Genomic DNA, 27,150 nt, shown 5'->3' with positions numbered 1-27,150 from the left:
TCCCAGAACTAAAGAAAGTATATTAAAAAAAAAAAATCTGATCACCTGTAAAGGTGATTCAAACAATTTTTTCCAAGTACTGGGACCAGCGCTGCTTAACATTTTTGTCACTGACATGAACAGTGTGACAGAGTGCACCCTCAGTAAGTCTGCCCATGACACCAAACTGTGGTGCAGTTGACATGCTGGAGGTAAGGAATGTCATCAAAAGGGGCTCTGACAGGCTTGAGAAGTGGTATATGAGAAACTCATGAGGTTCAACAAGGCCAAATGAAAGGTCCTACACATGGGTTAGGGCAATCTGAAGCACAGATACAGACTGTGAGGAAAATGATTTGGTAGCAGCCCTGAGGAGAAGGGCTTGAGGGTGTTGGCTGATTAGAAGCTCAGCAAGACCAAGCAATGTGCACTCACTGCCCAGAAAGAACATTGTGTCCTGGGATGCATCAAAAGCAGCGGGGACAGCAGGAGAAGGGGAGGGGTTTCTGCTCCTCTGCTCTGCCCTCATGAGACTGCAGCTGGAGTGCTGCATCCAGCTCTGGAGTCCCCAGAACAGGAAGGACATGGACCTGCTGGAACTACTCCAGATAAAGACAATGAAGCTGATCAGAGGGCTGGAATATATCTTCCATGAAGATAGGTTGAGACAGCTGGGATTACTGACTGAAGAAGAGGCTGCTGCAGGACCTTATTTTTATCCTTATCTTTCCAATACCCAAAAGGAGCCTGCAAGAAAGCTGAGGAGTTTTTACAAGGCCGTGTAGTGATAGGACATTGGGGTATGGCTTTAAACTGAAAGAGGGCAGATTTAGTCTAGATATTAGAAAGAAATTCAGTACTGTGAGAGTGGTATGGCAATGGAACAGGTTGCCCAGAGAACTGTGGAGGCCCCATCCTTGGAAGTGTTCAAGGTCAGGCTGGATGGGGCTTTGAGAAACCTGGTGTAGTGGAAGGTGCCCCTATCCATGGTGGGGATTTGAATTGGAATCAGATGATTTTTAAGATCCCACCCAAACCATTCTAGGATTCCATGATTCTGTGAAGACTAAGCTACACATTCTAAATCAGTTTAATACCACAAACAGATTGTTTAAACTAAAGCCATCCCTGCCTTGAATTGAAGGGCTTTATTGACAGAAAACAGTTTTTCCTTCAACAGAATTTTTTTCTGCTAACTAAACCATCATTATATCATGCAGCAAAATATTATTTCTTAAATGTTACGAAAGAATAGCTTTGACAGATCTAAATATATAAGAGAAAAGAATGGTATTGGGTTTATAACATAGGGAAACACATCTGTAAAAAAAGCATACCTGTAATTTCACATCTTTATATGTATGCAGGCATGTTTACACACATACTTACTTATGTTTACTTACTTACTTATATTTACATATAAGGTCATTTGGCTCATGCCAAGCTACTGTTACTCTTTAGGTGGCAACAGTTTTATTAATCTATGAGTGCAATATTACCTAGGTGAACTCTTTAGTGATTTTACTCCCTATTTAAAAGTTTTCTAACACGTTTTTGAGGCACAAAAGAGCATGAGATGATAGTGGCATTTTAATGGATTAACACTGACTTTTTAACTACAGTTAATTTCCTTTTTTGGCTTTAATTTATGTGATCTGTTTCAGTAGCATATGGCTAAGGTTTGTCCTCTCTGTGAAGGAAATAATTTTCCTTTTAGTTTTGTTTGCTTTAGATATGTAGAAATTTATATACAGCATGATATCTCACTTTAACAAATCTGTTTAATAGTAGTAGTAGTGGAAGAACAAGTAGTAATAACCGTAATGATAGCAATTGCATAATCTTGCAAAATCTGCTTTCTCCAGGTGGCAGGGGTGAAATCAAATTGGCATTTCTGTATGCTCAGAACAATAAGATTTTTGTGTGTGTTCTGATATTTCTGTTTTCATATCTTATCCTTTATTTTGTTATAACAAATCAATTTTAAAGCCATTTTCACTTACAAGTGAGGAAAACCATGCACTTCTGCAGGTAAAGTCCCAGCACTGCAAGTATGAGTGCAGTGGAAGAAGTCTGCGACATTGAGTAGAGCAAAGATGTAATTACTGCTTAGTTGAAAAACCTTATTTATTTATGGTTAATGCAGGCTTTTGAAAGGAAGTACTTTATGTGTTCATTTATTTATCTATCTAATTCACAGTAACTTAATAACAGTCTGCCAGCAGATCCTTGAGCAATTGATAAAGGTTTTGTAACTGGCTCACCTGTTCTGTCCTGTATTTCTTCTGATAAAGGATAAAATACTAATTCAACCTCAAAAAGAGGCCTGTCTTCTATGTTTCCTGACAATGCAAACATCCCTCCAGTAAATGTGTCAGGCTCCAAGACTCTTCTTAATAAGAAAATTACTCGTAGCACACTTTATTCTTAAACTGCAATAATAAATAGTAATAAGTCAAAGGTTTGGTTTTTTTTGTTTTTTTTTTTTTTTTTTTTTTTTTTGTTTTTTTTTTTTTTTTTCAGTTCTCTCCGCTGATTCATTTGGAGACAGGTTTTGGAAGTATATCTGCATTCTGCTGTCTGAGGATCCTCTTTACCACAGCAAGAGAAGAGAGAATGCTACAGGATCCTAATCACTCCTCCTAAATGCGTTGGGAGAGAAATAGAACAAGAATGGAAAATATATCCAACTGTCTTCTCTCTGTTATTTTGTCCTAATTTGTGCTTGTTATCCAAAGAAAAAAGAGTCCAAGATTTGACTGTACCTAAAAAATACCCAAACAAGTAGTTCTGTATAAAATAATGTCTCAGTGAGAGAAGAATTCTGATGCAGTGGCCAGACAAAAGGACTCCATTATTAAAATTTTGGGCCTTTTAAAAGCCAATGAAATTGATAAAAGATTTAGTTGATATTCAATACATTTTATTTAAAGAGTTTATACAAACACATCATTGATTTCTCTCAAAATTTCCTATAAAAAAATTAAGGCAATCCTTTCCCTGTGGTCCGATACCCTGGTGAATCACACAAGAGAAAAAAGTGACTAGACATAAAAGATTATGAAGCGTGATAGCAACAGACAAGCTGGGTTAGAAACTAAGCAAATAAGCTCAAGACATGATAATTCATAACTATATGGGGATGTATAAGTGTAGGAATGAACTAGTATATGCATACACATGGGGTCAAACAGAAAAGCAAATCTATGTAACTGAGCAAGTGGTATAGACAGGTATAGATAAGGCACAGAGAGGATAGAAATAGATGGGATGAAGAAAAAATGCAACTTCCTGCAATAAATAACACTGAAATGTTACCATGAAATAACATTTTTATCCTTGTATTGCTTTTCCCCCTCTTTGTCAAATAAAGTACATATGGAAATATAGTTATGGTATCTACTTAAAAGAATAGCTACTAAAAATAACAATGCTTTTAAATATACTGCTGGGAGGTGACTTGATGAATGTGTTTTCCATGTAAAAGGCATAAGTTAATACCACAGAACCAGCTTAACAAATGTATATTTTTAACATCAAATTGACTATCTTACCTAAAAAAAAAAAAAAGGAAATTAAAAATAAAAGGGAAAAATGTTTAAATATTTCTTTTTTTCTTTTTTTTCTTTTTTTTTTTTTTTTTTTTTTTTGTTGTATTTTAAATAATTTAAGTATACTAGCATCTGCATTGTAACCCTGAATAACAGGAATTCCCCACTGAAGGTGCATGGAAACATTAGAAATCTGAAAAAAGCCTCACCATGTTCAAAACTGGGATGATTTTTATTATTTCAACATCTACCACAGGTCTCATCCCTAAGGCACCTACACGGTAAATTATCGTTAGACAGAGATGGAAATAAGCTAACATACACCAGCAGGATGTATCAGCTATTTCCACACTGGGACCATGATTTTCTGCAGGATGGAGACAGGATAGAAAAGGCTTAAGAAGACATTTATACCTACATAGACATAGAACACTGGTACTTTACAGCCCAAACATGCTCAATATGCACACACACAAACCCTCAGCAAAACCAGCAGCTCAGTGAGATTTAGATCTGAATTTTATCTAAGTCTACTACCATTTGATCAAGAGTTTTGGTGTGGATCAGTCACTATGACTGGTTAAAACAAGCCTGTGCTTTGAAAGGTTTTTCTAACAACCAGACATAGGGGAATTCAGTGATTTTTTTTTTAAAGCTCTCTGTGCATGCGTGTTGGTATCCATTCTGATTTTGCAAAAAGGACCACATTTTACAGTCTGAAAATGAACACAAAACTATTTGCATAACATCTGCACTGCTTGGAGGGTTGAAACATACAGCAATTAGGTCCATGCTCTATTCACTTGCAATTCAGTCTACTACTATAGTTTAGCTAATTTAATGTTCAGTTAAAGGAGAAGAAGTGCTTTTATTTTCCCTTAATGATTAATGCTATATCAGAAACAATCGCATGAACTGTTTCACTCTTAAGCAGGTAGCCCTAAAAATATTTCACATATGTATTTTTAAAGTGAAAGAAATTTTGAAGGCTAGTAATTTAATCTGTTTAATATGTGACTGTTTTCATCTACACTGTGTGTTTTAATTTGACTGATTTTACACAGCTGTCATTCTACAGCCTATAATCTGTATGCATAGGATATAAGCATAACCTTTAATGAACAAGATTCACAGGCAAAAGTTGCTAATCTAATGCTAGCATAGCAGCACCTGCCAACACCTCTACAATTAGAAGTCTGTGTCAGCATTTCAATTATAAAGCAACTTCTAATTTAGAGGATCATAACTTGACAGTAGAAATTCTTTCTGTGTTGCCAGTTGACATGCAAGGTCTCAGTTCAAAGAATTTTTATTAATGCAGGTTTAAATTGGTTTAGATATTATGAAGTTATAGAAGACTACAGTGAAAAATGAAAACACTCTGTGGATGTTTTTTCATTACCACTGCAGTTCAAATGCTTTGAAAGGGAAATCCACAAACATTACAGTTGTTTATGTGTAACTAGGATCAGTGACTGATTTTATTTTTTCGATTAATTTAGTAGTAAGATCTAAGTTTTAAAACTCCAAAGTGTTATGTTTCTTTCTGTTGTTTTGAGGATGCATATTTATCATTAACATTAATGCATTAATGGTTTAAAATACTTATTTCTGAGTGCATCAATTCACTGCTAAAGCAGATCATGGCAGTACATATGTGAACCTATGGAACAGAGGTCTCTCCATAATGACATATCATTTACTAACAGCATTTCCATGAATTACAAATTTCCCAAATGCGTATTGACACAATTGTTCCAGCTGAGAAATTACCATGTATTGTGTCAATAAGCTACTTATCATAGTTGCCTATTGCTTCACACTGACACAGTAACTACTGCTCAGACATTGCACTATCTATCGTGGAAAGGAAATAATTTTCAGTTTGTGACAGGGTTAGGATCCACTGAGGGAGATAAATGACAAGGATTTCATTCTATTCTTAGATGGGTGGCTGCAAGAGGCAAAAATGTCAATAACAACGAAATCATTTTTGTGACCTTGCTGAGTATATTCCCCTCCACCCTATTTCTAGCCCTTTCATGCTGTTTTCAAAGCCCTAGAGGACTGAAAAGCATTGTGAGGAGCTCCTAGAGTCCAACAGTTACATGGAACAGTGTGCAAAGGTTCACATTGCATTTTTTTGTTGCCTGATAGAAAAGAGCATCTGAGCTTGACAGGGAAAGCAAAGAGAAATACCTCTGAGGAAGGTCAGAATACTGTGGGCAACCTGAGGTGCTGGAAGAAGGGTAGCTTGCAAGCCACAGCAGCAGGGGAAGCTTCTCAGTAGAAGCCAGCAGCCAGCTCATTGGGCCAGAGCTTGATACAGAGATGCTCTTCATCTGGGGCACACTACTACACGAACATGTCCCCACAGCAGCTGCTCCATGGCAGAGAGAACCCACAACTCTCTGCAAATGACTGTGAAGTCACAAAGACAGCTCCTGAAAATGTTTTCCAGCCAACGTGTTAAATCTGTGCACTCCACAACCACCTTAGCCCTCTTGTGGGCAGGGTAGCTCTTTCCTTGCTGAGACACATCGTTCCCACAGGTGGGAACCTTTGTGTCATGGCTCCAGCAGTACCTGCCAGAGCTCTAGAGGTGCAAGCAGAGGCAGTGACTTGCACTGCTGTGCCAGCAGCAGGTCCTGGGGATTTATAGGACTCGAAATACATTACAGTGTCTTGTACTAGTCCCTTTAGGTTCAAAAGCAGGATCTGTAAACATAGTTTGCTACTGGGCAGTAATTAGTGGTTTGTAGAGGCATTGGAAATTATTTTTAATAAAGATACCACAAGTAAGGGAAAGCTGGGGGGAAAAAGTTATCAAACAAAGGTAAAGAGGATGTACACAAATAAGATAGGCTTTTTTTCTAATCCTTCACCTCCATGTACCGCTATCACATCTGAACTGCATTTGGCTGAAATTACGACAATTATACTAATACATTAATCATACATACTCCTCTAACACTATTCAATGCTCATAAACTTACAGAGGGCTTTTAATTGGTAGCTGTTTTCTCCATCATTTCTCACAGTCAGAAATATATCTGCCAGAAATCTAAATCTTGTAGGTGCCCCTCACTGTAATTTAGTGATCTGGTAAAGTCACAATGTTTTCCACTATCTTTTAGCAGTCATAAGTACAGATGATAGTCCAGAACTGTAGGATGTGATTAGTATTATTTGTACACACAATTCAGCCAACACCATGCCACACACTATTTCTTCTACTGGTTTGTTGTTTCCATTTAGAAGTCTTTGTAAAAATAACGAAAGAAAAAAAAAAAAAAAAAAAAAGCCTGGTCCTCATCTTAAATTAAAGAACAAGATTTTACTTCAGTCTTTCCAGAATAGTAAAGTTCTTACCTTCTTAATTAATCTTCTTGATTCAACATAGTAGCATGCTAATGGTCAGAAGACATGCTTGAAATAAATTTGAATTATTATATAATTATGCAAAGGTGTCCTAATCAAGACCCTTTCTAGTACCTACAGTGAAAACCTAAGACATGCTATTATTAATTCACTGATGTTTTGGGTCTGTCGTTTAAACTTGAAAAATTTTATACCTTTCTTTCAGATTATGACATTCAAGCCTATCAGCCAGTGATAGTTCGTCAGTACTTCATAGAGATTTTCTATCCAGAAAGTTTGGACCTGTATTTTCTAAAAACATTAAAATAAATACTAGTTATCTGTATAATATATTAGAAAACAACTTTGCAGCACCCTCTAGTGACACATTACCAAATCAGAATGTTCTGGAAAATGTAGTGACCAGGGAGACAGGCTTGCTCCTAAGAAAACCACTTTTGACATTAGCATGATGGTTGAAGGTGTTCACTTTCACCATTCCAATCCCATAAGATAAATTACAAAAACCTTACCTCTCCAAGGCACTTATAAACAAAAATGTATTTTCTTGAACTGAAATCATTCCAGTAAAGGAACTGGATTTATTTTGTGTTTGAAACCACTCTGGTAATATAAAATGAAATATTTTTTTTTCATATATCTGTTAAGAAGCTAAATTGACACCTGAGGAATTCCTAAACCCCTTTTATTCCTTGTGACTTAGATCTGTCATTGTTCAGTGCTTCCTGTGTCAGTGTGTTCCTACAGCACGAAGATGTGACAGCAGACACCTGACAGCTGAAAGATCTGCTTCACTGCATGGAAGTATTTGAGCATGACTTCTGGAGTTTAGTAGAATTTGACTCCTAAGCATTTAAAATCAGCTAGAGATCAACTCATATGCTAAGCTTATAAATAGTTTTTCTCCCCTTAAAACTACCATAGCCCAGGTGCTAATACAAAACCACACATGTGTATGAAAATTGGGCTTTTTCATTGATTTATATCCAATATAGTAGTAATCCAGTTTAGGAAACAGTACATTTGTTAACGAAGGGAGAAGATTTTTAACAAAATATTGGTGACTTTTTGAGGGTTTGTTATTGCATTAATGTCTGTGTTCCTATAAATTGAAATTATGCATGTGACAGACCCATCTCTTTAAAAGGAAAGCACTGGATCCTATATTGTACAATTAAAATTTTGGCTTATGGGGTTTTGCTTTTTTTTTTTTCTCTCCAAGAAAACAGCCTTCACCTCTAATAAATTAATAAGGAGCATAATGTGTGTATGTATGTGTTGTGTGTGGGTGTGATTTTTTGCATTCAGAATTAAACTACTTAGAAACGGTGACATAGAACTTCTCATTCTGTTAAATGATGCTTTGCCAGTAGGATATGACACTTCTTTCTTTCCAAAATCTAGATATATAATACCCAAAGAGGTATAATGGTGCAGTTCAAGTACATTATTTAGCGGAGGTCTTAAGGAGTTGTGATGTTTTGAGTTGTTTTGCTGCATTTAGAAGTGTGTCCCTTTCGATGCAGAGAAAAGTTAGTAATGCAGTTTTCTCAGAAAAAGAAACATTACTATCTTCTTTCATTCTCTCAGCTCTTTCCTCTAAAATAATTTTTTTCCATACTGTTATATACACATAAAAATGACAATATGGAATAAGGACAACTTGTTTGGTGTTGGTACACACTGGGAAACCTAAGATCCTCCTGTCTTCTTTTATTTATTCAGAAATACTGCATAAGTTAAACTGCCCTTTCCCAATCTAATAACCAAATAATTTTAAGAAATATTTTCTTTGTAAAGGATCCTTGAATTCAGCATTTCTTGTATGATATATATGTTTACATACATCATATATTATTTACATAAGAAATTATCAGGTAGAACAATGAATCACAGATCTTAGAATCTTGGTAAAAATGTTTTATTCATATCTCCTGCACCCCCTCATACAGTTTGAAACCACCTGAAGTATTTATTGCTGGTATGTGTTTTCAAAGTATCCAGACATAAATGATATGTGCATAAAATTATTATCCTTTCTTTAAAAACAAATATCTATGCTCTCAAACAATAGTATAGTTTATATACTATTGTATATAGTGTACAGTTAACTAGCTGTCTTGAGGAAACGTAACCAAAAAGGCACAAAAGCATTATCTTTAATATATTTATCAAGAGAATAGAAAATAATGGTATGCAATATATATACATGTAGCAGCAGCAGAGATTTCTCTTCAAGGAAAAGAGCAGCTATTTTTTTTTCCAAGAGATTATATTTTCCCTTTGAAGACTTAAAAATAAAGTAAAAGGCCCACTTAAATACTTGCCATTTCTTGTTTCCCTGCAAATACTACACACTGACTGTGTTAGAGACCAGTTTCTGTACTCAAACTCAAGAGCACCTGCATTGTAAAATACTTTCCATAAAAACTATGTTATCAAAACAGCCATTAAAAGTATATGAAAATCAACTGCAAGTGTCTAATACAAGTCTCTGTTTCCTTTATGGCCCAATATGAGTGGTGCCTTTCATACCATTACCATGCCAGATCACTACATATCTCTGCTTCTTTTATGATTGACTCAGACTAAAATTCCTCTTTGCTTTTCCTTTCTGCAGTTGTCTCTCAAGTTCATCTAACTCCAACAGATGTGTATTCACAACACAGAATAAGCCACTACAGAATCATCACATCACATGGGTAGGAATGAAAGAGTGGATTAATCTTTAAAATTCTTTAGTATACTGACAGACATAATACCTTACCTGTTCCATAGAATCCTTATTATATCACCACATGTTTCTGTCAAAAAAATATTCTTCACTTCTGATAATTCACCTCAAAAAGCTTCTTTGTGTCCATCTGCAGATAAAATCAGATGTAGAAAGAAAGGCATTCTATCTTTTTCATTACTTTTTCCTCCATTAATAGTAGAGTTTTTCTAGATGTTTCAATAAATTTATTGAGATGTTGGATGTTGCTTTTGTTCAATTTACCTAAAGAACCCTGCATAATTTTACGGACAGACATAGATCCAAATTTTGTTTTAAATGCCTCATCTGCAAAGAGTTCAGAGAATGTCAATTCCTTCTAGCTCAGGAATTTTGCAAAGATCAGATTTCCTCAAAGATCTTGTGAAAGATCATATAAGTTCCTTTGCTCACATTTAAGAATATAAGAGAAAGTGTACCATTTTGCATTAATTCAGTGCTAATCCATAATCATAGATTCATTGACTCTTTCATTGCAATGCAAATGTCATGTCAAGACTATTTTTTCTGCTTTGAAAAGGATAAATTCAAATTTTATTTCGACAGAGGAGAAAGGTTTGCTTCATGTTAAAACATTATATGAGTTTTCAGTAGTCAGAGGTAGGATTTCATTAATTATAAAGACGAAGAAGTGCAACATATTTGATTAAATTTCACTTCATTTCCACCTTTGAAGAAACTACAGAAGTCAATAAACAGCAAAATAAAGTGATAATGCCTGACTAATTTTTTCTTCCTAGCTAATAATTCAGTGGGTATTTTGTTGTTAACTTAGTGTTGTGTCATTCCCAAACACACAGAAAGGTTTTTTTTTAAAATTTATTTGGAGATTGCTTTTCTAAAGAAAGCTTTAAATCACGGCTGTTATTATCTATTCAACAAAGTACTGCATTCATACAGTGATCTGAAATTCTTAGTACTCACATACTGTGCCACAGTTTCAGGAAATGCAAAAATGTCAAAATTCCAAAATTTTTGCCAAATGCAAAAATTCTGTGTTGTGTTACAAGTCATAGAGGTGTTATCATTTTCTTAAGCATGAGTCTGAATTTGTTGTTTGGGACATGATCTGACATATGAAAATGTTTTCAGTTGTCTGGAGTAGAAAGGCAGACACTGGGAACCACCAACCTGCCACCCTCACCTCTGTCACTGGAAAAAGCAGGGAACAGAAGAAGCTATATGGGACAAGAACGTGATTCAAGACAGCCAGCATGGCTTCACCATGGGCAAATCCTGCCAGGTCAACCTAATGGCCTTCTACAATGGAATGCCCACATTGGTGGGCAGGAAAAGAGCTACAGTTGTCTTCTACCAAAGGTCTGTAAGGCCTTTGTCATAGTAACAGTCTCTCCAAACTGGAGTGAGACAGATTTGGTGGGTGAATAAGGAATTGGTAGGACAGCAGCATCCAGAAGGCAGTGGTTGATGGCTCAATGTCCCAATGAATATTGGTGACAAAATATGCGCCTCAGGAGTCTGGACTGGGACCAGTGCTATTCAATTAATGCTATTCAATTAATCAATGTCATAGACAAAGGGATTGAGGACATCTCCAACAACTTTGCAAATGATGCCACACTAAATGGTGCAGCTGACACATGTGAGGGAGAGGATGTTATCCAGAGGGACCTGGAAAAGCTCAAGAAGGGAAGCCATGGGAACTCAAAAGGTTTAGCCAAGTGGAAGTCCTGCACAAGGGTCGGGGCAACCTCCAAGTACCAACACAGGCTGGGGGATAAACAGAGTAGAAGCAGCCCTGCCAAAAAGGAGGATGCTGATGGAGGGGAGGATGGACATGACCTGGCAAGATGAGCTTGCAGCCCAGAAAGCCGGCCGTGTCCTGCACTGCAGCAAAAGCAGCATGACCAGCAGGGGGAGGGGATTCTCCCTCTCTATTCTGCTCTCATTAGACCCCACCTGGAGTACTGCCTCTAGCTCTGAGATCCACAGCATAGGAAGGACACAGGCTTGGTTTTCTTTCTAATTTAGATTTTTTTCCCCACTTAACATAGTGGTCAGTCAAACATTTTTTATGATTTTGGGGGGCCTATACTTTATTTATTTCAGTGGTTAATAATAATTTTTTTTTCATTTTATTTCCCCTTTTCCTAAGCTTAAGTCTTGGTATAGTGAGTTTTGTGCCACTTCTCTTTTCCTCTCATATCACAGATTAGGCCATTTGTCAATAGTAGTAGTAGATAATGTAATTCCACTTCTGATAAAGTTCTTTCTCATTTCTTTGTAGCTTTGCAGCATGTCTCTCCTCCCAAATAAAACCAGTGAGATTATTTCTAAAGATAAAAATTTCACACTGTTTTATAAAGAAGCATAAGTACAAAGATTTATTTTCTGCTTTTATTTTTATATAAAATTTGTGACAAAATCATATCCAACCACCTGCTGAACTCTATTAGATATTCTACAACCAAACATGAATGTATAGACATCTAAAGCATTTTAAAAAATAGATAGTATGCTTGTTTGTATGAAGGTTTTACTGAAATCACAGAGGAGTTATTCTTGGCATAAATGCACATAATTTATCCTTATGTATCTCACTCTGGCACAAATAAAGACATAAGGAAAGCACTGCTTAATGCAGTCCCAAAAAATATCATAATGGTTTTTGATAATATACATTCCATACAGAAAATATTCCTTACTACCTGCCTTGTAGTGTAAACCCCTAAGGTTCACAGTACGTCATGTCTTGTACTCTACTTAATATACTTACAGTACATGTCTTTGAAAAAGCAAAAATATATGATGGGCACATGTTCCTTTACCGTTCCTTAGTGGGTTACACTTCCAAAGAGCAAAAGCCATGCTGAGCAAAACAATGAATTCAGAGAACAATAAAAGAAAGTATGGAAAAATTTGCTTTGACCACCAAAATATCCTGAAAATGCTCCATGACTAGGTTTTGTACAGTTCAGGTAAAAAAAAAGACCATAGGCCTTCATCACTAATACAGGTGACATACCAGCAGACAGGTACACATTACATGGTAGTGGGTTCTCCCATAGCCCACCTGATCAGCAAGAACAAGTGGATAAGGCCTTCCAGCAAGTTTGGTTATGTTACAAAACTGGGAAGAGTAGGAAGATAAATCAGAGGGTTTTGCTGCCCTCAAGGGAAACCTCATCAGGCTAGAGAAATGAGCTGACAGGGAAATTTTCAAGGGAAAATGCAAATTTCTGCAGCTGGGCAGGAACAACTCCATGCACCAGTATATATGCTGGGAATCACCCAGCTGGAAAGCATCTTTGCAGAAAAAGACCTGGCCATCTGATGGACACCAAGCTGAACATGAGCTGGTACCATACCTTTGCAGTAAAGAAAGCTGAGGGTATCATGGGATGCTTTATGAGATATTGCCTGTAGGTCGAGAAAGGCAATTCTTCACCCCTGCTTAGCATTGGTGAGGCCACACCCAGAGTGTTCTACAGTTTTGGGCACCTCAGTACAAAAGAGGGCTGGACGTACTGGAGGGAGTCTGGCAAAAAGCCACAAAGACCTTGAGGGGGCTGTAGCACCTCTCTTATGGGGAAAGACTGAGAGAACTGAGGCTGTTCAGCCTGGAGATGAGAAAGCTCAGCAGGATCTCATTAATGTATGCAAATATCTGAAGGAAAGGTATAAAGAAGAAAGAGCCAGATTCTTTTCAATGTGCTCTGTGACAGGACCAGAGGTGTTGCGTACACACTGAAACGCAGGAGATTGCCTCTGAATATCAGCAAACACTTTTGCAGTGTAAGGGTGACCAAGGCCTGGCACAGATCGTCCAGAAAAGTTATCAAGTGTCCATCCTTGGAGACATTTAAAATCCAGATGGACATGGTCCAGGGCAACCAGGGCTCTGGGTGAACTTGCTTTAGCATTGAGGTTGGATCAAATGACGTCCAGATACCCTTTTCATTCTTGACCACTTTGTGGTTTTCTGATTGTATGAACACTGCAGACAGGCATAAATCCTTCAGTGAACATAAACCCCTATTAAAATATGTATTAGTAAACTGTTAGTCTGTGAACAATCAGAATCCAAACGACAACATCTTATTAATGTCACCAAAAAAATATACTGAACAGACTGTAGTATTTGATAAGCCTGCCATTTATATAGAATTACTATTACTAATTACTTCAAGGTGATAATATTACAAAAATAAAGTGTGTGAAATATACACTCACCCACTCTGTTCACTCTGAAATACATAATCCCTTAATGTCCCTTAACTGTTGATGAATAGTAGACCTTCAAAAATATCTTTTAGAGTTCTTTGATTTGAAGTGAAAACTGATCATAATATAAACTTTGCATTTAGAGATACTGAATATTTAAATTAATGAAAAAAGATCAGTTATTTTATAAGATATTTTCTTGGTTTTTTTAACGTTTACAAGACTTTCGTAACTGTCATGCTTTTTATGTTTCATACGTGGTCTTATTTATGGACTAGGAACTCAGCATCCAAGGCATTTTGCAAACTTGCATCAAAAATCCCAGAGACCTTAAATTCTTTTTCACGTCTTTTTTCTTGTTTTAAGTTCCATATTATGCCAGTTTAGAAATATACATACTCAGGATTTTCTCATTAGTTATTTTTATTGTCATCATCTCTGGTAACCTAGAAATTGGATTAAAGTCTGCAGAGAGTTTTGCTTTACCTTTCTTAGTTCAATGTGTGTTTTGGCTGACTTGTATTTTTACCTGCATCAAAGGGAGAGAAAAAGAAGAAATATGTTCTTACTGCTCCCATATAACTCATGCATAACGAAAGGAAATACTTGAATAACAAACATTCACAGCATCCTATTCGTCCACTGAATTCTTACTGATGCCTCCCCCAAAGACTCTTCAGTATGGTCTGATTTAAAATGTACTTTGAAGCAGCTTCAAGCTTGTCTTGAACTAATTATCAAGTAACAACACACTACCATACTTGACAAGTTGCACCATTTCTAGGTAAACTAAGTCTCACTCTCCTGTTTTGTTTTGCATTTTGATGGTAAATCTAATTCTGATCTTAAGGTCAGGAATAACTCTTATGTCTGACAGCTTGCTGAAGCAGCTTCAGGAAAGACACCTGCTCATTTATCATCCTCATAACTGATAATATTTTCTGTGAAACAATATCAATTAAAGGCAAGGAAATAAAATAGTGCAGTCAGAGAGCCTTTTAGTATTTCAGCATAATTAAGAAATGAGGGAGAATAGGTAAATACTAAGGGAAAATTTGAACCATTTGACTCTACTTAGAGAAAGGTGAATTACAGCCCTGTGAATTGTAATGATCTGTGTAGCACAAATTAGCATGCCTATTTGTTTTAGTGGGGTTGCTACACAAAGTAAGGCTTTACTCAGGAAGAATGAAGATTGACAGCAACACACACAGAGTAAGGGCTGTAAAAAAAATATGACACAGGCTTCACTCTCTCTGCTGTATGATCACATGCCTCATGGATCCTCCTTTTGGATAAATCCTACAAGATTTATCTTCTGGGGTTTGTCAGAAATATACTTTTTACTTTTCTTCCTGAAGTTACTTTTTCTTTGTTTGCAAGTGGCAGAATTATTCTGTCTCACTTAAAGAATCCCCTTTTTCCTTGAAGTTATTCACTGCACTTTCTATTTGACTGACAGAAGGTTTATTCACAGACTTTGAGGTCTGATATTTCAAGTACCAGATTCTGGAGCACTAGAAATAATTACAGGCCAATTCAAAGTTGTGCTCCAATCAAACACATGAAACGTGTGTTTCATAGGTACTTCAGCAGTTTTATCATATCTGTAAAATACTGAGGCTGACTTTGATGCAGTTCAAGCACTCAAATGCATTTTAATCTTTACTTTTTCTGCCACAGTACATAATATACAGAAGTGTAAAGTGTCATTTAACAATTTGTCTCTCAAAACTTGTTTTTTATGAGGAGGTTACTAGATTTCTCACTTAATTTTTCATTGTTTAAATGAACGTAACATACCATTAAAAGAGTATGAATGTTTTAGAAGTTCCTAACATGTTTAAGGTGCTGAGTCAGACCATATTAATCTATTGCTTATGGAACAGGGTGAAGAGATGGTCCTGTCTACTTTCAACACAGGAGAATATTAGAAATTTTAAACAACATAAATGAAAATTCACTTTTGCTAGGTTTGTGCTTTCATTGCTGCTGAAGAAACATTACCAGAAAGTAGACAGAGTGTTGCTTTAGCTGTTTGCTTTATTAAAATGTACCTGTGAGATTGCATTTTCCTAATTCTCACAGCTGGCATTAAAATGGATTTAGCTAGCTAGCTGGAGATTTAAAAGTAGCCTTTCAAGTTCACCTTTAAGAAGCTTTATTAGCTTTGCCTACTAGCCTGTTTAGTAATGCAGCATACAGCATACCTGGCTTTAGACAGGACTAGAGATCAAATCTAAACTCATAAATTTCCCAGTTCATGACTACAGGAAGCTGTCAAAAACTAGATGTTGTTTCATTCTCCAGGGGCTGGTGTACTGCTCTGGATCTCTCTTAAGTGCCCTCCAGCAGTTGATCACCAAATAGCCTTGGGAAGGACTACACTACCCTTTTGACCCCGGAGGTAATATTTTGATAGGGTTTGACCTTAATAAGACTGCCAGCATAAAAGCCTAACAGTAAGAGCAAAGGAAAACCTTTTATGAATAGCAAATAACCAAAAAAAACACATTTTCTGCACACTCCATAAATTATTACATTTACCTCTGGCAAGTACCTTTAGAGAAAATCGTGTTCTGAATCACATTTTGGAACACTCAGATTCAACACCAGTTTATAATCCAAAAAAGACTAGCTTTCAAACAAATGCTGGGCAAAATTCTATCACTTTCACTCAATTTTTATTTGAGCAACAAATCCTACTGAATAATAACATCTGGATTTCTCCCCCTTTCTCATTTAGTCTTTTACATTTATTCTACTGTTTAACTAATTTCATTCCAATTTAGGTCAAAGGATAAGGATTTCAGATGTCTTAGGATGACAGAGTGCAGAGGGGAAATCAGGGGGGAGGAGGCAGGAAGGGGGGGGAGAGGGGCAGTTGCATCATAATGAAAGAGAATAACCCTTGCCAGTTTTTCTGACAAGATTCTGAATCAGTATTTGTAACCCTTGACCATTTTTAACCTCACTTGACCACTACAAATATAACTTGACAAATCACTTTCTTCTTCCATTCCCTCTATAGCCATGTGTCACAGGTGATATATTCTTTCCTTTGAGCTTTACCACTAATACAGTTCCCTGCTGTACCTTATGGGAAAGTGGTGTCATTTGGGCCACTGGGTCCATAATGAGCTTAATTTCTGCAGGATGCCAGAGAAGTTAAATGGTTTACATAGTGTGAAGAAACAATTAAGTTGCCTAGAAGCTATCTGATGCATAGCAAAATAATAGGCCAGAGGGAGACAGAAGCTTCAGAATAATGTAGATTTGCTGTCCAGACAAGCGATATGGAGTGGCTGAAGTTATGATGAAGAGCACATTGACGCATAATTTCACTGTGGCAAAACTTTTTCAACAATAATGCTGCCATGTTGCTTCTTTAGTGCTATTTTTTTTTAGTATCAAAGTAGTCTGAAAGCATTTACATGTTTTTAAGCATGACTTCATGTAGATTTACTTCATTTTGTTCTGTAAACTAAATGCAGGTTTCACTTTAGATGGAAAAGTTCAAGGAAATTTCTCATGCTTTGCACCTGTAGGGAGCATAGCTTAAGAGTCTCTGTCCTTGAAAACAACTAAGCCACTTTCTGCAATTTCTGTTGCTGATTTAAGAGTAATATTTGCTTCTTTCACTAAAAGCTATGATGCAAAAACCACAAAGATGAGCTCCCGTTACTTTGACAACTGCTGAGAGCATGCTTATGAGTGAGTTCCACAGAAAGTTATACATCTGGTAGAAGTGGAATCTAGATTTTGAAGAATTTCTACTTGTTAAAAGCTCCAAAATTATTTTAGGAGGCTGAATTCATTTTCTCCTCACTGAAAAAACAACACAGTGTGTAAATTGTTTATGGATTACATTAAAGCTCGTAAATTAATTCTGCTAATTTTTTCATGTCAAAGAATATTTAGACTATGTCATGCATATTTACATGTGACCCTTCAGATAAGAGTTGTGTTTGTTCTGCTTATTGCTCATGAAAATTATAAGCAAAAGAATGGTGAAATGTCTGCATAATCCTTTTTGTGACTGAAGTGCAAATCTAGCTTTTCAGAATTTTTATTGATTCCAGTTCCATAATATGTGAGTGTTTCCCGGGCTAATTAGATTAGCATAGTAAGCTCTTAATGGAATCTTTAGCTCTGCTTGCTCAGTCGTCTTGTACAACTAATTGAGGAAGGTTTATTTGTTTATGTTTCCAGGGAAAATGGTAGCTGTTATTTTGAATGTTATTCTAATTATGGTGGAAAAATTTTTTCAGGATATATGGAGGTGAGGGCAGACTTTGAATTATTCTAGTCTTCCCTGAAAATTCACTGTGAACCAAGATCTCTGCATCAGCTACTCAATTGCCATAAATATATCTGCCTTGCACTGCGGTCTGAGTTATCAACAGTTAAGATAGGATGATTCCTAATTAAGCCTCTTAAAGGGGAAGAAAAGTTAGTAGTCTTTTGGAAGCTAATTTCTAGTATAGAATCAGGTTTTGCTTAAACAGAGTCTTGAGACAGTACGAAAAGCAATGTACAACTTCCCTTCTCTCATAATAGTGACTGCATTCTAGAACATGGATCATTGTGCAGACATCTTCATCAGGCACAAAAAATATTTTGGAAAATATTAGAGTCATGAACGAGGTTATTTATCAAATTGTTCAATAACAAGAAAAAAATATAGAAACCCAGTTTCACACCTGTTTGTACACCTACAGTCCCAGTGCTTCATCATGAAATGTTCATCTGAGGAGAAACAGTTCTAAATGTTCATTATGGAAAGCAATCTGGCTACCACCAAATGGAAGATATGAGGCTGAGTTCTTCCTACTTTCTTTCTCATTAGATGTGCTAATTTCATTTTCTTTTTTGTACTTAACAATTTTTTTATTGTCCATAATGGTCTGCTACACTTTCAAATCTGGTTGAAAATAATGAAAGGGCTTACAGGTAGTTCTGGAGAAAACTGGTTGACAGATAAGGAAAAAGACAAATGGGAATGAAAAAAAACTCATGCAAATAGATCATACAATTACCTAAGACTTATTTTCACAGGAAATCTCACAAAAACCCTCAAACTATTACTACTCAAAGCTAATGCTATCTCGTCCTCTAATCTTGATAACAAAACAAGTATTGAATCTCTGCATCTCTGATGAAAAGGAGCTACTCCTTCCAGCGGCAATATGTGACACTGCTTTGGAGAGTTTCAGTTTAAACTGTGTGTGAGACACCTGGTCTTCACAGAAGAATTTTGCCTGAAACATACTGCCAATTTGGTACAGATAATTCTACATCTAGAATCACTGACACATAGGAAATAATCTATAAAAAACAAAAAGATATTTTAAAATGCTATGAATACTATTCAAATGTAGATGGACAGCAAATGGAATAGCTTGTTGTTTCTCTAGAACCAGTCAGTAATAGGTGCTTCTACCTATACAGCACATTTGGAGGTGATCGAGAAAATGGGTGTTATTATTTGATTTTAAAGTTTAGTAAACTAAAACTCTGAGAAATTAAATGGCCTAGGTAATGACCATCTGAAGAGACGCTGTGGAAGAACCCGCATGTCCATGGAAGGACTGTGTTTTCAGCAACATGGGGTTGACTAAAATCTGTAATACCATCTGATTATTCAGATTAGTGAGGGAAAAAACTCTTCCCGTTATCATAATAATTTTGTCTGGATGGACTAAACAAGAAAGAACAAAGGTAGCCCTCCCCTGTGGGAAAGACCAGAATCAGCATCTGTGGGAAGTTTGACCACATTGTAACCATAGGGAAAAAACATCCAAAATCACCAGCTCCTGCCACACACCTGACCTCTGTAGAGCCCCATGGAGATGCCTCTGTCAGGTCTGAGAATAACCTGAGAGGCCAAATTATAGCAAGACATACAAGAGAGAAGTAACAAAGTCTATTCCCTGGGAACAGGGAATGTGTCTTTGCATATGCTCAGGCATGTGTATGCCTGCATGTCTAGAGGTCAGTGTGTAAAACCTCATAAATGGATCTGAAAGCAAAAAACATTGTGTAAGACATCGCTTGCCCTGTTCAGTGATTCTGACATGTTTCCATTGCCCTTACCTGTCACTGTTGTGAATGATATTCATTTTATTGGTAATGTATTTAGGTGTTCTGAGGAATTCTTTTTTCAGGTAGCATCTGTAGAACTACAGCATTGACTCTGGAGACTGGTCTTTTGTGTGGGTAAGGAGTTGAGATACTGTGGCTCATGCAAGTGCTGAGAAAAGTCAACAGGTAGCAAGCATCCCAAGGGCCAAAGGAGACTGAGGAAAAATTTTACAACTAGAAAATCACTGACTTAACCACATATGAGCCCAAAAGCAAATATTAAATTCAGGGTTATAACTGACTGTAGAAGAGTTGTTTATAAATACATATATATACTTCCCTGTATGTCTGTGCCAGTTTTTGCCTTTTCAGGGATCCATCCATAGGAACCCTTCGAAGTCAATATGGCTTTTGCAATCTGAAATATTTGGCACAAAGAATTTCAGTGCCGCCAAATCTCTTGATGCAACCTCCTATCTGTAAGAAACTTTAGACCTCCAAGAGGGATTTCTCCTTGTCATTACCACTACAAGTCTGGGTTGTTTGTTTGGAGTTGTTGTTGCTCGTTTTTGCTTTGTTTGCTTGTGTTATAGAAATAGGCAAAATTATAAATATTACCTCTCCCTACAAATCTTCTTTCACTTCAAAATATATGAGGTCTTTTTTGTCAAATCAGACCCATATAACAGTTAACCATAAGAAGTTGTTTTGAAATAATCTGAGTATTTAAATGAACTGAGAGTACTGAGACACTTTTTCAGTTATCTTCTTTGTATATATATTTTTAATATGATAAATTATGATTAGTAAATTCTTCATGTAATGATCAACCTTGAAGATTTCTCACTAGACCTGTCTGTGGAAGACTTTACTATAGATGGAATTTTCTGAATAAAAAAAGTCTATTGCAAAAGCTACAGAAAAAAATCTCATTAAGCAAAAAACAAACCAAAGAAATAATATGAAGGGTCTCAGCAGCCTAGGAGCAAAGATGCTTCCTTTATCTCTCCTGAGATGTTGAGACCAATCAGCAAATGATTATGTGATAATATATATCAATAAGCAAGGGGACATCAAGAAGAACTGAGACGATGAAAGAATGCAAATATTTCTGAGCACAGCTAAAGAGAATTCTGCAAGCTTTCTCACACTTGCAAGAGGCAAAATGAAATCTCAAGACATACAGAATAAAATTACACATGTAATCATGGTGGCATATTATGAAAATATACTACCTATTAAGTGAGGTAGGACTGGGAGGTACATAATGACTTTAGCAGTCTTGCAGAGTTCCTAAATCATTACCCCTGGAAAGGTGTTTATTTTCACAGAGCGAGGAGAGGTTACATAGAGGTGTCTGAGGATGATAGAAAAACTTGCAGTAAGTGGAGAGGAAAGGATGTAACTACACATTCATCCACTGTATGATTTCAGTGTGTGTCAGCATCTTCGATGTTATGTGCAGTTCTGGTCCCTTCATCTCAAAAAGAATGTAGCAGAAGAGGAAAAAGACACAGCAACAAGAAAAATAAAAGTAATGAAACAGCTCCTGAACAAGTGAAGATTGAATAGACTAAGTCTTCTTATCTAGGCAAAGAAATGACTGAGGGGGTTATATGATGGAGCTGTATAAATATTGTGACTGGCACTGAGTCAGAAAAGAGAAAATAAATTTTCTTTGTGTCTTAGAAAAAGAATTTAAGGCCATAATGAAACCAAAATTTGCTATTTTTGAAACAAACAAACAAAAAAAAATATTCACACCATATATAGGTAGAAATTTCACAACTACCCACAGGATACTGTAGATGCCTTTGGATCAGGAAAGCCAAGAGCTACAGACTGCTGGGTAAATAAACAGAATTTTTTTTTTTCTTGATATGCTTGTTTTTCCCTTTTGCTCTTCTGTGGACAACTGGTGCTGGTGAAAGCTAGAAACAAAGCTTTGCATTTTGCTCACTGGCTCCATGCAGCCACTCTTACATGCTTGGTTGGTTTGCACCCTTTCTTTAGGTGATGAGACCTTAATTTCCTGCATCTAAAAAGTGTGTCAGACTGGGTAAAGATGCAGTCATAAATGACTTACCTTCCTGGTCTCCCCAGAAAGGTAAGTCCAATAATACTGGAAAATGCAGTTATGTTTACTCATTTCTGACTCGACAATAAAATTATAATGCATCATCCATAAAGTTCAGTGCAATCCAACAGCAATAAGATCATTTCAAAGGTATATAGAGCCAAATTTTGCTTCACTCTGTGGTCAGGATGATGCAGCAGAATGCAGCATGGAAGAAAAAAAGCTTGGGTTTTTTTTCCATTATTACTTCACACACCACTAAATACATATTTATCAAAGGTTTTGTTTCCTAACCTCATGTTTTCTCCGCCAAGGATAAAGCATGCAGATGAAAAATATGTCATAGAAATTACAAATGGGTGTATAGGCTATGGGGAAATGATGTATGTAATGAATTAAATCTGCAGATTAGATAGAGAATACTAATGAGTTTAAACAATATCAGATCAGGGTACTCAGATTTACCAGAATCACTGAGCCAGAGCAGGTTGTGTTCTCTCATTCTTTCTTTCTCTCTCCTTCCTCTGCAGCCTGAACAGATTAATTGCTGGTTCAGTGCAAGGTTAATAATCACTACCAACTGCCAGATTCACTTAAGAGTTTACAGAAGAGATATTAACAACACACTGATATTGCAGAGCTTGGATCTTCTGAAGAAGTAATTTCTGCCAGTAAAAGAGGGAACTGAGACTCTGAGGGTATTTCATGCAGAAATACATGTACCACAGCAATTTAACTACTAAAATAACAAAAGAACCCAAAACAAACAAAAAAAAACCAACACCCAACAAACCCTAAAAGTTATGCCCCTTTCTTTTCCTTACTTAACTGAGAGCAGAAATAGGTTTAGAGAGAAAGGGGACTGGAAGGGTGACATACAGATTTCATTCTTTATTCTGAAATATTTTAGTGAAGTTATTAATATCCTGAAATATTTCCATTAAGGTATTAATATTGAGTGTCTAATTTTGTGGAGGTACATGAATTAGAAAAGTCATAGGATTCAAGCCACAGAAATATGTGTGTGTGGTGTGTGTGTGTGTGAGTGTGTGGGTGTGTGTTCAAATGGTGGCAGAAGAGTATGGGCTATTATGGACTATTGAACTGACAGTGAGGAAACATCCTAAAGAATAGCACAGCAATAAATCAAGCATGAGATGCACTTTTTAATAGGAAAAAATAAATTTATTTTTCTTGTTTAGGAAGTAATGTAGCACATCCTTCAAAATAATTAATTTAGAATCTGACAATCCCAATGATAACCTCCTGCAGTGATTAAGACAGACTTGTGCTTCTTCCAGACATGTATCAGGGAACAACTGAAACAACTCTCTGGGGGGGGGAAACAAACAAACAAACAAACAAACAAACAAACACATAAACCTTATTGTCTCATGCACTCCAGTTTACAGCAACAAGTGCTGGGGTGATGAAGTCTGGTACACCTTTGAATACTAGCACTCTGACTGAAGTTTATTCAAGAACAAAGAAGACAACAGTCTTTAGCCTACATTATAGTTTCACATACCTGCTTCCTTGACTTTCAGTGCAGGGGTGGCCACTGCAGTTGGGCCAGTTGGGCAGAAAGTCATGTTGGTTTCTGCTGTGCTATCAGGCTTTAGTGGCCATGGCTCCAGCACTGGTCTCTGCTCATCTGTTCCATGTTCAGAAGGTAATCCCATTTCTAGGAGCCTATCTCCAGTCAGGAGCTTCATCTTTTTGAAACGATTTTGCTTTTTGGGAACAGTCCAGTTGGACACCAGCCCTTCAGGCCCTGAAAGCTTCACTCTTTTCTCTTTAGTAGCCTATGTGCAGAAGGGTAACATGTTGAGCCTTCAAATAGGTGTTTCTGCCTTGTGCCTCTGTATGATGTGGCACTTTTTTTAAATCTGGCTGTTATCAAAATCTACCACCAGCCTGTGCTGGTCACAGAAGTAGCAGGCTTTTTTCAGGGAATTCAAAAGCTCCCTTTTGTATGTTGACCACCACCACACATGAATTCAAATAGTAGTCACCTGTTAGCACTCATAATTTAATTTATTTTTTTCATCTGAAATCAAGTAGCACTGCTCACATTAGGGAGACCAGAAAATACACATTATGTCCTGCAGCAATGCTCTGTGCTTTCACACCACAACTGAAGAGACCCTTTGCAGAAAAGGCTCACAAACCCTTCTCTTATACTTTTATTTATTCACATTATACCCAGATAACTGAAATCCTTCCTAAACCCATGCTCTTAGAGTTTCTTTAAGGTGAGAAAGCTTTACCAGTCTAAAAGCAGTCAGGTTTAGGCAGCTATAAGCTGAATAAAGCCCTTACTCTCACTCCAGCATAAAAGAGAGCTGTGCTGCAGTAAAGTCATCTCTTTTAAATTACTTTAAAGGTACTCCTCAGGAATGTCTCAAGAGGCTTTATACGTACTCATTTCTCCCATACTTAGGACTATACCTAAAGGCAGCATTTAAGCCTGAATCAGGCTTCAACTTGGAATTCAGTAAAAGGTACCTACCTGAAACATTTTTGACTGTCTCCGAACACAGTGACAAACACAAGTCTTTGTTCTTCTGCCTCATCACTGAGGCTTCCACTGAATGAAAGCCATCATTAAGTGACCACTGAGTCACAGTCTCAGTCAACATCACAGACTTTGTGCTGCAATTCCTCCTGACGTTGGATGAGATGATGTGGAAAACAACTACAAAAAAATAAGTAAAAAAAAGGTGACATTTTTCTGAAGTTACTTTATTGACTTTCTATTAAAGCGAAATCTGGCTCAGAGACCTAGATCATAACATTTGGCCTTTCAAAGTTATGCTTTTCAGTTCCTAATTTTTCAGCAAGGGACTTCTTTTTGCCCTAGCAATTTAAAATACAGTAAATTTGGAGATCAAATCATACCATATCCAGCTTCATAACTGTCTGCTGAAGTCTGAAGCCAGAGAAATTATTGATTTTTTGTTGCTATATTAATATATATGAATCTGAGAAAACAAAAATCAAAAAACCTAGAATTTTTCAAATTGATATTGCTTGACCATCTCTCCAGATAAGCATGCAACATACATGCATATACCTTTACCTATTTGTTATTCAGTGATGTATTTTTATCAAACCATCATAGGCCACTATCCACAAGCAGTTAAAATACTTTCTAATAATCATCTTATCAAAGAGGGTTTCTTTCTGAGTTTCTAGCAGAATTTGCTTCCCTAGATACAGGAGCTCTGAAACCTATACCTCATGAGAGTTCAGACTTCATGAATGCAAAGCCATCAGTTGCTCCCATACATACCATACCTCCTTTTCCTGTGGGAAATACAGCCAGCCTTTACTCCTCTAATACAACCAGAAGAAAATAGCAGATCTATCTTTGACGTGTCACATGGGAAAAGAGTGCTTTTCTGAAAGAACCTGCCTTTCTGACTCTGCTGTGTGTCATATTGCTGCATTTCTGTCCCTCTTTGAGTATAAAAGGGGGCATTTTGGAATTGTTCCGACAGTTACTTTTTTAAGGCTGAAAGTCCACTGTATCTACATGAATAAACAGTACCTATCTCTGGGGTTGGACAAATAATACAAGCATGCTTTTTCAGTACCCAATATCAATATTAAGCAGCAAAGGAAGTGTGTTCAGAGTTAAACAGAGGTTTGGCACAAAATAGTGAATTACCTCACAAAGGGTTAAACATCTTGCTGGGGAATCTAATTTAGGATTGAAAATGGCCTGGATCTCTACGTGATCTATGGACATGAGTAAACACCTTCAATCCCTCCAAGAACTGAATCACTTTCTGCACAAGGCAATTCATCTTTTAATTGATCATAGAGCATGCTTATTGTGGCTATGTTTCTTACTGAAGCATCTCAGGAGCATACAATTAAATCATAATTACAAAAAATCAAATCCAAATTCCGTTTAAGTAAGCACTTCACACCCATACAGCTTTGAAGTTTTTAAGAAATTGTACCACTGGGATTTTTCTTTAGAAAATCCTTCCTCAGTTTTTTTTTCATGTGGCACTAAATCTTGTCTATTTATTATTTTGCATTTCTTTACAAATAAAATTAGTCTAAGAGATAAGTTTGCAATTTCTTTCTTGTATGTGTATTCTGTGTATTAATGAGTCATAGATATCTATGTGAAAGATGCATTTACAGTAAGACCTGAAAGAAATTAATTTGAGTTTCTAGACTGCTTGTCAATGTAACACCAGTATCCTGTTCAATATACTTCTTTGGAAAGTAAATTTACATTTCCTCAGGAAATTGCAAAGGTGAAAAATATTAAAAAACTTTTTCCAGTATATATTAAATAAAGACAGCAAGAGGAACTACTTGTTATGCACTGTTTGTGTGTCTTGAACAATGCCTCATTTTGTCATATCTCAACCATTACTTTTATTTGCAGCTTCTGAAAATTTTTATTGGCAGAAAGGCAAAGTTCAAAACCCAAGTCTTAACTTTTCCATCTTTCCCTTCTCTCTCCACATATTTGTAAAAATCACAAGGGAGTTAATGACCATTTTCTTGCGCTTCTCTCTCATTTCATATCTTTTCCACCCAATGCTGGTGTTTAATACCTTGCATTTGCTCCAGGGTGAGGAAATGAACTATGATACATTGACTTGCAAATACTTATTATAATCAGAGTATGTAAAGCTGTGTGAAGAAAAGGATATAAAGTTCTAAAATCATAATCAAGTCATATGACATCATGTGGCTTTCAGAATGCTTTCGCTGTAATTTGTAGATAAACCTTTTTGTTTAATGAAAAGATTATCAGTAGAGTTGAAAAGGCATATTTCAATACAGATCTTTCTCTTGATATTTAAAATTTTATATTAAGCATAAAACTAGCACAGTTTTGTCCTGGAACCAGTCACTTTTTGTTGTTTATATTACAAAAAATCATGAGTTCCTGCATTAATGTAAAGAACTTGAACATAAACCAAGATGCAGTTTAGGCCTTGATCCTGCAAGCATTTATCCACAAGATGAATAAAGATGTGTACATAAGACTGACTTGGATGGCTGTTGACTTAACTGTAATCTCTTTGATTTTACCAAGCAATTTGCAAATTTCCCAGCCCCCAACACTGAAAACTGGGAATAGAACA

The sequence above is a fragment of the Chamaea fasciata genome, unplaced genomic scaffold (assembly GCF_029207755.1).
Source record: "Chamaea fasciata isolate MVZ Bird 193981 ecotype frontalis unplaced genomic scaffold, bChaFas1.0.hap1 SCAF_1, whole genome shotgun sequence".
In the NCBI taxonomy this organism is placed as follows: Eukaryota; Metazoa; Chordata; class Aves; order Passeriformes; family Sylviidae; genus Chamaea; species Chamaea fasciata.
The sequence above is the reverse complement of the archived record's forward strand: the minus strand, read 5'-3'. Positions refer to the sequence as shown.